Consider the following 10,615-nt stretch of genomic DNA (forward strand, 5'->3'; position numbering starts at 1 on the left):
CATGGGAAACTGGATGGGCCCGATGCCATGACTGAGGTGGGGAATTCGTGATGGGGAGATCAGGATGGAAGACGATAACTTAAGTTTTGGACTTGTTCAACTGACGTGGGCCGTAGTTTGCCCACGGCTGGTCTAGGAGGTAAATGAATAGAGAGCCCAAAGTTCAGCATGGGAATTTGAACTGGGAAGTCTAGGCTTGGGACAAATAAAAATAGAATTTTGAAACCATGGGTAAATAAAATAAAAATAGTGCTGAGTCCATCTAGAACGCTAGAGAATAAGAAATATTTACAGGATAAACAGGGAAATAAAACATGAAAAGAGCCCTGACCAGTTTGGCTCAGTGGATAGAGCATCGGCCTTCGGACTCCAGGGTCCCAGGTTCGATTCCAGTCAAGGGCAGGTACCTTTACCTTGGTTGCAGGCACATCCCCAGTGGGGAGTGTGCAGGAGGCAGCTGATCGATGTTTCTCTCTCATCGATGTTCCTAACTCTCTATCCCTCTCCCTTCCTCTCTGTAAAAAATCAATAAAATCTATTTTTAAAAAAGCATGAAAAGAGACTGTGAAAAGCTGGCCAAAAGGACTGGTGAGGGGTAAAAATCATGAAGAGAAGAGATATAGTTTCAAGGAAAAGAAAATGGTCAGTTTTGTTAAATAGGATAAACCCTGCAAACTGCCCGGTTGGACATGGCCCCAAGGTCTCTGACAATGTGAGTACCAGAGTGCAGAAAGAAACCAAACTGCAATGAGTTTAGAAGGTTATGAAATAAATTCCCCATGGCATGATGCTTTTGTGGCCTGTCATGAAACAGCCTTGGTGAGATTAAGTAAAAGAAATAAATCAGGTGCTTCAAGGTTCTTCTACAACTCTCTCTCTCTCTCTCTCTCTCTCTTTCTCTCTCTGCAAGTATCTTTTGAATAGAGATAGAGTAGCTTGCACTATGACTAACCTAGTCAGCTCTGGACATTTAAAAAGGCCAAATCTCAGGTTTTTACTCTGAATTCACAGAGTAAATTACTCTGAAATCCTAGCGCTCCCTCTAGAGGTTGATGATACTGTATGTTACTAGCCCTGGAAACAGGAGGATCCTTCCTGGGCCTGTAAGGGGCCCTCTCTCTACCCGTTTTTGTATAGCCTGTGACTAAAGATTTTTTTAAAAAATATTTTTCATTGAAAAAATATAAAATGAAGGAAAATGTTTTGTGATGTAAAAATTATAACATGCAAATTCCAGTGTCATTAGATAAATGCATGGCACAATGCTCCTTTGTTTAGGTTTGGTTGCTTTCATGATACATTAGTAGAGTTGAGTAGCAGTGAAAGAGACTGTATAGTGGGGCCTTGACTTACGAGTTTAATTCGTTCTGTGACGGAGCTTGTAACTCAAATTACTCGTATGTCAAATCTTAAAGTGAACGAGTGAGACACGTGATGCTGGGCTGATGTTGTGGCGTTCACTGTGATGTTTGCTGCGCCAACTAGCGGTGGGGTATCTGAAGCTGGCTCGTAACCCGAATTTTAGCTCTCAACTCAAAGCAAAAAATCGGCCGAGAGTTGGCTCGTATCTCGAAAAACTCGTTAGTCGGGACACTCGTAAGTCAAGGCCCCACTGTATATGTATAGCTTGCAATGCCTAAAGTATTTGCTATCTGGCTCTTTTCAGAAAGTGTCTACTGTAGATTGGACAGGGCAGTCCTGGGACTTTGGGTTGCTTTTAGTGATATAAAATAGCTTAGTTTTGGTCACCAAACCTTAATGAAAACTTACTATAAATGTGTCTAATCTCTTCTTTTAAAAAATATGTTTTTATTGATTTTTAAAAATATATATTTTTTCATTGATTTCAGAGAGGAAGGGAGAGGGAGAGATATAGAAATATCAATGATGGGAGAGAATCATTAATTGGTTGCCTCCTGTATGCCCCCTACTTACTGTGGATCGAGCCCACAACCTGGGCATGTGCCCTTGACCGGAATTGAGCCTGGAATCCTTCAGTTCTGCAGGCCGATGCTCTATCCACTGAGCAAACGAGCTAGGGCCAGAAATGTAATCTTAACCAGTGTGGAATTTTCTGGTCAACACCAATGAGGTCATCTGTCATGTGGGCCCTCTTCATCCCCTCCTCATCACCCCAGAGAAGAGGCAATTTATGGGACTGAAAACCCTTGCCCTCCCTTAAAAGATGTCCTGGTCTAAAAAATGATTCTTCCTTTTATTAACAGCTCCCCTGCCTCACCCTTCGCCCTACAAAAACCTTCCATTTTGTTCACGCCTTCTGAGTGCCCTTCAGGATGCTAGATGAAATAAAGCATGGTTCATGAATTGCTTCATAAAGCCAAGTAGAGCTTCAAATTTACTTGGCTGAATTTTGTTCTTTTGTTGTTGTTAATGCTCACCCAAGGATTTTTTTTCCATTAATTTTTTCGAGAGAGTGAAAGGAAGGGAAAAGAGAGAGAGACATCATTGTGAGAGAGACACATCAATTGATTGCCTCTAGCAAATGCCCACTTGCTACCAAGGAATGTGCCCTTGACAGAATCGAACCAGACACGATTCAGTCCGTGGGCCGACACTCAAACCACTTAGCAAAACCGGCTAGGGCTTGTTCTTTTTATTTTATTTTTTAAAAATTGTTTTATTGCTTAAAGTATTACAAAGAGTATTACATATGTCTCCTTTTTTCCCCGCCCTTGACAATCCCCTGGCCTCCCCTACCCACCAGTGTCTTATGTCCATTGGTTATGCTTATATACATGCATACAAGTCCTTCAGTTGATCTCTTACCCCCCACTCTCCCGCCCCTCAACCCTCCCCTGCCTTCCCACTGTAGTTTGACAGTCTGTTCGAGGCTGCTCTGCCTCTGTATCTATTTTTGTTCATAAGTTTATAATGGTCTCTATTAACCATGAATGAGTGAGATCATGTGGTATTTTTCCTTCATTGACTGGCTTATTTCACTTAGCATAATGCTCTCCAGTTCCATCCATGCTGTTGCAAATGGTAAGAATTCCTTCTTTTTTACAGCAGCATAGTATTCCATCGTGTAGATGTACCACAGTTTTCTAATCCATTCATCTACTGATGGGCACTTAGGCTGTTTCCAGATCTTAGCTATGGTGAATTGTGCTGCTATGAACATATGGGTGCATGTATCCTTTCTGATTGGTGTTTCTGGTTTCTTGGGATATATTCCTAGAAGTGGGATCACGGGGTCAAATGGGAGTTCCATTTTTAGTTTTTTGAGGAAACTCCATACTGTCTTCCATAGTGGCTGCACCAGTCTGCATTCCCACCAGCAGTGCACGAGTGTTCCTTTTTCTTCACATCCTCTCCAGCATTTGTCGTTTGTTGATGATAGCCATTCTGACAGGTGTGAGATGGTACCTCATTGTTGTTTTGATTTGCATTTCTCAGATGATTAGTGACTTTGAGCATGTTTTCATATGTCTCTTGGCTTTCTGAATGTCCTCTTTTGAAAGGTGTCTATTTAGGTCCTTTGCCCATTTTTTGATTGGATTGTTTATCTTCCTTTTGTTAAGTTGTATGAGTTCCCTATAAAAGTTGGAGATTAAACCCTTATCGGTGATAACATTGGCAAATATGTTCTCCCATGCAGTGGGCTTTCTTGTTGTTTTGTTGATGGTTTCTTTTGCTGTGCAGAAGTTTTTTATTTTGATGTAGTCCCATTTGTTTATTTTCTCTTCAGTTTCCAATGCCCTGGGAGCTGTATCGGTGAAGAAATTGCTTCGGCATATGTCTGAGATTTTGTTGCCTTTGGATTCTTCTAGTATTTTTATCGTTTCCCATCGTACATTTAAGTCCTTTATCCATTTTGAGTTTATTTTTGTGTATGCTGTAAGTTGGTGGTCTAGTTTCATTTTTTTGCATGTATCTGTCCAATTTTCCCAACACCATTTATTGAAGACACTGTCTTGACTCCATTGTATGTTCTTGCCTCCTTTGTCAAATATTAATTGAGCATATTGGTTCAGGTCGACTTCTGGGCTCTCTATTCTATTCCACTGATCTATATGTCTGTTCTTGTGCCAGTACCAGGCAGTTTTGAGAACAGTGGCTTTGTAATACAGCTTGATATCTGGCATTGAGATCCCACCTACTTTGTTCTTTCTCAGGATCACTGCAGCTATTCGGGGTCTTTTTTTATTCCAGATGAATTTTTGGAGAGTTCATTCTAGGTCTGTGAAATATGCCGTTGGTATTTTAATGGGAAGTGTGTTGAATTTATAGATTGCTTTAGGTAGTATGGACATTTTAATGATGTTGATTCTACTAATCCAAGAACATGGTATGTTCTTCCATCTTTTTATGTCTTCCTCTATCTCTTTTTTCAACGTCCTGTAGTTTTCTGAGTAGAGGTCTTTTACCTCTTTAGTTAAGTTTATTCCTAGGTATCTTAATTTTTTTGGTGCGATGGTAAATGGGATTGTTTTTTTAGTCTCTCTTTCTGTAAGTTCACTATTGGTGTATATGTTCTTTTTATTTTTATTTTATTTCATTTTTATTTTTTTTTTAATTTAAATTCTTTATTGTTAAAAGTATTACATGAGTCTCCTTTTTCCCCCATTGACCTCTCCCTGGCCACTCCCAACCCTCCACCCTTTCTTTTTTATTTTTTAAAATAATGGTGTTTTTTGTTGTTGTTGTTAATCTTCACCCAAGGATTATGGGTGTTTTTTAAATTCATTTTTAGAGAGAGACTAAGGAAGAGTGAAACATCAATTGGCTGCCTCTTGTACACGCCCCAACTGGGAATCAAACCCACAATCTAGGTATGTGCCCTGACGGGGAATCAAACCCGCCATCTTTTGGTGTATAGGTCGACATTCCAACCAACTGAGCCTTTGGGCCAGGGCTCCCTTTCTTCTTTACACTTCTTTTTACACTGAGTGTGTAGCCTGTTTACAATAAGGATAAAAACCCATGAAGCTGTCTTTATTTGGAAATCAAGGCACCACCGATCTTCTGCATTGTCACCAGGACTGTGGCTTTTGCTCCAGGCAGCGGGGATGGGGCTGAAGCTGTGCCTCCCTCAAAACCAGGAAGAGCCAAGCTGGGGCTGTGCACCAGGCCCCCTCCTCCTCGTCATCCCTCCTCCACTGCCATCATTAGACAGAGGCCTGTGTTAGACTGGGGACAGGGAACAAAGACCTTCAGCCACCTGCCTGCAGGGAGGGTGTTATAAACTGGGGGGGGGGGGGGTCGTACCTTTAAAATAGCAACACATTAACACTCACAAATGTATATATACATGCTGAGAAGCTGAATATAACAAGAGATGAATAAGAGCGTGAGTAGCAGAATGAATGACTAGGAGAGGAGGGTGAGTAAAGGAAGAGAGTGTTGGCGTTCATTGCTCTAAGCTGAGGAAGGCAGGTCAGGGCTCCTGGTGCAGGCTGCTCCAGGATCCAAGAGGGGACAGCAGTCAGGACACCCTGGCAATGCATCTCCCGGCTGACAGCACTTCCCTAACCCTCATCAGTTCCCTCTGGCTCCGAAGGTTGCCAGGGCGGTGGGGACTGCAGGGGGGCTCTGCAGACCAGTGGGTCGGGGAGGCAGGGAGGAAGGAGACAAGTACGGCTCGGTCCCACTGTCTCTTCTTCCATCCCATCTCCCATCTCTCCTCAGGATTCCTGAGATGCTTGGAAGTACTCCCAGGTCCTTGGGTCTCTGCCCACCTTGTCACTTCCTACTTCCTGTTTTCATCGGTCACGGTGGCCGAGACCATCCCTGTTCCCAGTGCTAGTCACCTGGGGCAGTGAGGGACTCCGCTAGCCTCTTCAAGGTGCTGCTAGGGAGGCGGGCGATGCGGCTGCGGCGGGCGATGGAGGAACTCACAATGCACCTCTTCTTGCGGGCTGAGGTCTCAGGGAAGGAAGAGGCTGGCTTGGGGCCCTTTGTGGTGAACAGGGGCACGGGTCCACTGGGGATGAAGGGCTGATCGAGCCTGTTCTGGGGCACATTTTCCCAGCCAGCGCATTCATGGAAACCCAGCTTTGAGGGGGACTCCTCGGAGGGATCAAAGGTAATGTTGAGGTTCTGAGCGGGCAGGGCCACCGGGGTGGAGCAGTTCTGCAGGGCAGAAGGGCCCAGAGGCACCCAGTTTTTGACGACTGTGGCTGGGCAGAAGCGAGGGGAGTGGCAGGGGGAGGAGACCCTTCCCTTTTGGGGGGTGGTGGGTCGGAGTAAAGGCTGAGTCTCAGGCAGGGACCCCCTTCGCAGGCAGGGCAGGAAGGACTGGTGCTGGCGCTTGGTCCCCAGCCTTGGGGCTTGATGACTGTCTTGCTCTGAGGGGCTCAGTTTCCTTCTTCTCTTCTTCTCCACAGACTGCAGAGCTGCCTGGGCAGAGGTGCTGTCAGGCCCAGGTGGGGCCCCCAGACCGTGCATGAGGCCACTCAGTTGCCTTGCCATGGTCCCGGTCACAGGGCCAGAGTATCCTGGAGGTTTTGGCTCTGAACACAGCTCCTGAGCCAGAGGTGCCTCCCTGGCTGGGCCAGGATTCCTGGAGGCCTCTGGTTCAGGCCCAGGTTTTTCCTCTCGCACCAGCTGCTGCAGGGTCTCAAACTCTGCAATCATGTCAGGGGTCAGGAGGTTGGCTGCTTGGAGCAGGGAGTGCTGCCGCTGGGCCAGGCACAGCACCTTCAGTGCCAACTGCTTAGAACGGTCCCTTTCCAGGTTCTGTGGTGAGAGGTGGCCCACGACTTGCTTGGCCTCCAGGGTCAGGCCAGGGGACTCCAGCCGTGACTGTCGGAGGCTCTGTTCTGACACCCGGATCAGGACCTCCTTGGCCGGGTCTTTGTCTTTGTCCTCCGAGGGCTGCTCCTGGTCTGAAGAATTCCCTTCCCTAACCCTCTCCACCCGGACCTTTGCCCCCAGGCTTTCCTCTTGAAGGACTGCAGATCCTGGGTGGAGCTCTGGGGTGCCGGGCTGGCTGGGAAGATGAGATGGTGGGGAGGAGCTGGAAAGGGGTGGTTGTGGAGTGCCTGATTTGGGGGGCTGTGGGAGGTCCTGTTGTGGGTCCTGGGCTCCTGCCTCATACATGCGAAGCTTCTCCCTCAGACTGGCCACCTCAGCCTGGAGCTGCTGGCAGATTGTGGCGTACTGGCTGATGTGACTGTCCAGGCTGACCACATTGCTTTTCAGCGAAAGTTTGATCTCCTTGGCTCGGTCGGCGTACTTGAGGGTGTTGTACGTGTCCTCATACGTCAGGCTAGAGGGGCTGATGGCAGCAATCATCACTGTGTGGCAGTTGCCTCCAATGGAGTCCTTGAGCAGGCGGGTCAGCTTGCTGTCCCGGTAGGGCACATGAGACTTTCGACTCTTTGCATCGGCCAGGGCATTGAGGACATTGATGAGGGCCAGCAGGGAGCGGTTGATGTTGGCACCTTCCCGCAGCCGCTCCCCCTTCGCGTGGGTGTTGGACGCCCGCTCGGAGCCAGCCAGGTCAATCAGGCTCATCTTGGCCACCTGAAGGGCCTGGGTCAGACCTGGAACACGGTCCTGCTGCTTCACGAAGATCTGGAAGATGGCATGGGAGCGAGAGGAAGCAGCGTTGGCGTCAGTGGGGTGCTGTGTGCGGTTACGGTTCCCCCTGGTCAGCATCTCCAGCAGCTGCCCAGCTGAGGTTGGCTGGTGGAAGGAAAGTCCTTATACCACCACCCCCTTGTCGGGATCCTCACGGATGACAAGGGGTCCCTTGGGCTCCAGAAGGTCGTGGATCTGCTCATTGTACACCTCCTGGTAGCTGATGAGCACCTCGAATCGCTTCTCCTCCTGGCGGGCCTCCAGCCGCCTGTACAGTTCCATGGTGGTCAGGTACATGATGCCGGGGTCCCCCTCTCTTCCCAGCATGGTGTGTGTCTTCCCGGCCCCTGTGGCCCCATAGGCAAACACGGAGCAGTTGTAGCCCTGGAGGAAGCTGTCCAGGATGCTGCGGGTGGTGTGCTGGAAGACATCCTGTTGGGTGGCTGCCTCGCCAAAGACCCGGTCAAAGACGAAGGTCAGGTCTTTGCCCTTCTTCTTGGGGCCGTCATGGACGCTGCCCCATTTCAGGCCAAGGAAGCCCCCCTCGGGCTCCTCAGGGTCAAACACCAGCACCCGCTCATCCACCACCCGAATCACAGGCCTCCGCTGGCTCTCTAGCTCCCGTGGGGTGGGCGGTCGGACCCGAACCACAACCTGCACCGCGCTGTCCTCCACTGCCATCGCCATGGCAACACCTTTCCTCGGTTCCCTGCCGCCGCCGCCGGTGTTGCCGCTCGCTACCGCTCGCTACCGGGTCCCTCAGCCGCAAACAGTACGCCGCACAAGCTCCCCTTCCTTCAAGAAAACCACCGACCGCACCGCGCTTTTAAATCAGCCGGGTCGGTTCATCCGCGCTTCCCATTGGTCAACGCCCGAGACGCTGATTGGCTGTTTCCTAAGTAACAAAGGACCCGCGCCTCCAGCAGTGCGCGTGCGCACTTCCCGTTACTGCTGTTCGAGGCAGGCTCTGAGGCTGGACGGATTACAGGATTAACCACAGCGCGCGTTTGAGATCCGGGGGTGAGAGACGTGGGGTGTAGATGGGGGGACGTCTCTGTCCTCCCTGGGACTGGATTCATCACCAATTGCAGCAACGAGACATCAAACCCGTTTTCAAACCTGCTTTTTCTGTGGGCATCCGCTTATCCAAGCCACTGTCCAGGGTTTCTTCCCGCCCCTCGACTGCTGGGGTCCAACCCCAGCAGGTCCAGGGGTTCCCAAAGGTGTGGACGGAGTCGGTGAAGAAGGAATGACACGGAGACAGCGTTCAGTTGATCAGAAGCCTAGCCAGGATCTCTAGTCAGGATCTCCAGCCAAGTTCTGTCTTTTATTGTCTTGTTACATCTGTATTTATACCAGTTGATTTTAATCCTGTCCATTTCTATTGCAAAGGTTAGGGCGTTTCTTATCTCCATTCCAGGGAGTAAAGATTATGTAGCTTAAGGGTGATTGTTGGTAGTTAAAGTGATTAACTACCTGCCTGGCATTTAGTTAAGGGGTTTTATTCCCTCCCTAACTTCAGGGAAAAATCCCTACCTGGGGAAACAACCTTTCTCGGAGAGGTGACCTTGGTTAAAACACATAGCGCCAAGAAGGGGAGCAAACATATTAAGAACAGTATGCCATATACGCCAGGTCCCTTAAGATATATGCTGTGCAGATGTTTCTTCCCTGCAGCGACTGTGTCAAGCAGCAAGGATGGACCGGCTTCCGGCACTCAAGGATCCCTAGAATGAATTTCGAGAGCAGCCTTGGTGTGGAAAAGTTGGCGGAGGCAGAGAATGACGATTCCACCCGCTTGGCTCTGATAGTGGTAGGAGTGTCACGGACTGATTGTTGAATGAGGGTTGACCCCTTAGGGCATTGCTGGGTAGCCCTGTCTCCATCCGCCACAGCCACCTGCTGCTTGGATTCTGGTGGGCCATCCTCATGCTGATACCCATCACCCGAGGTTGTAAGGGTCAAAGAGAGTTTTGCCTGATTCCAATCACTAGTGGCTGAGAGTCAGTTTACTAGCCTGTAAAATGGGGCAAATAGCGTGCTGTTCCTACTGACCTAGAAGACCATGGATGAGACAGTGCTCCAACCCCCCTGCCTATGAAAAGGGATAGCTTTCTATGACTCTGATTAGGGTGACATGGGTGATGGCCGCCAGCAGCCAGTTGCTCACCACTTTCATTAAATTGATCTGAGGCATGCAAGAAAACAAGAGGCAAAATTAGGACTTGTTCTTTTTAAAAGAAATATGCTTCTATTGATTTCAGAGAGAGAAGGAGGGAAAGTTATAGAAACAACCATGATAAACATCTACCAGCTGCCTCCTGCACGCCCCCTACTAGGGATGAAGCCCACAACCCCGGGCATGTGCCCTGAGGGGGAATGGAACAATGCTCAGCCACCTGAGCCACACCAGCCAGGGCTGAGTTTTGCTCTCACCATGAGTAATTACATATCTATAGTCATGCTTTGAATAATGTTTCAATCCACTGATGAACCACATATATCACAATGGTCCCATACGAATATAAGGGAGCTGAAAAATTCCCGTCTCCTAATGACAACACAGCTGCTGTAAAATGTCTGTGGTGATGCTGATGTGAACAAACCTACTGCACTGCCAGTTGTATAAAAGTGTAGCACATAGTTATGCACAGCACACGATATTGATAATAAACGGCTGTTACTAGTTTATATATTTAGTATGTTACACTTCTTGTCATTTTGTTTAATTGATTTCAGAGAGAGGAAGGGAGCGGGAGAGAGAAACATCAATGATGAGAGAGAACCATTGCTCCACTGCCTCCTGCATGCCCCCTACTGGGATGGAGACCGAAACCTGGGCATGTGCCCTTCTGGTTCATGGGTCAACGCTTAACCACTGAGCCACAGCGGCCGGTCCTCATTGTCATTTTAGAGTGTACTCTTTCTACTTAAAAAAAGGTTTGCTGTAAAACTGTGCTGTGTTATGTGTGGGCATCAGCCTCAGACATTTTGTACCTTTTCTGAGTGCAGATATACAAATACTTACCATTGTGTTACACTTGCCTATAGCATCTAGCACAGTAACACG

General features: G+C 48.3%; 1 pseudogene; it reads right to left on the reverse strand.

The window, feature by feature from the left end:
* Positions 1 to 5,348: 5,348 nt before the first annotated feature.
* LOC102442071 lies at positions 5,349 to 8,239 on the reverse strand (annotated as a pseudogene).
* Positions 8,240 to 10,615: the final 2,376 nt, after the last annotated feature.

Source organism: Myotis lucifugus, unplaced genomic scaffold (assembly GCF_000147115.1).
Source record: "Myotis lucifugus unplaced genomic scaffold, Myoluc2.0 scaffold_156, whole genome shotgun sequence".
Lineage (NCBI taxonomy): Eukaryota > Metazoa > Chordata > Mammalia > Chiroptera > Vespertilionidae > Myotis > Myotis lucifugus.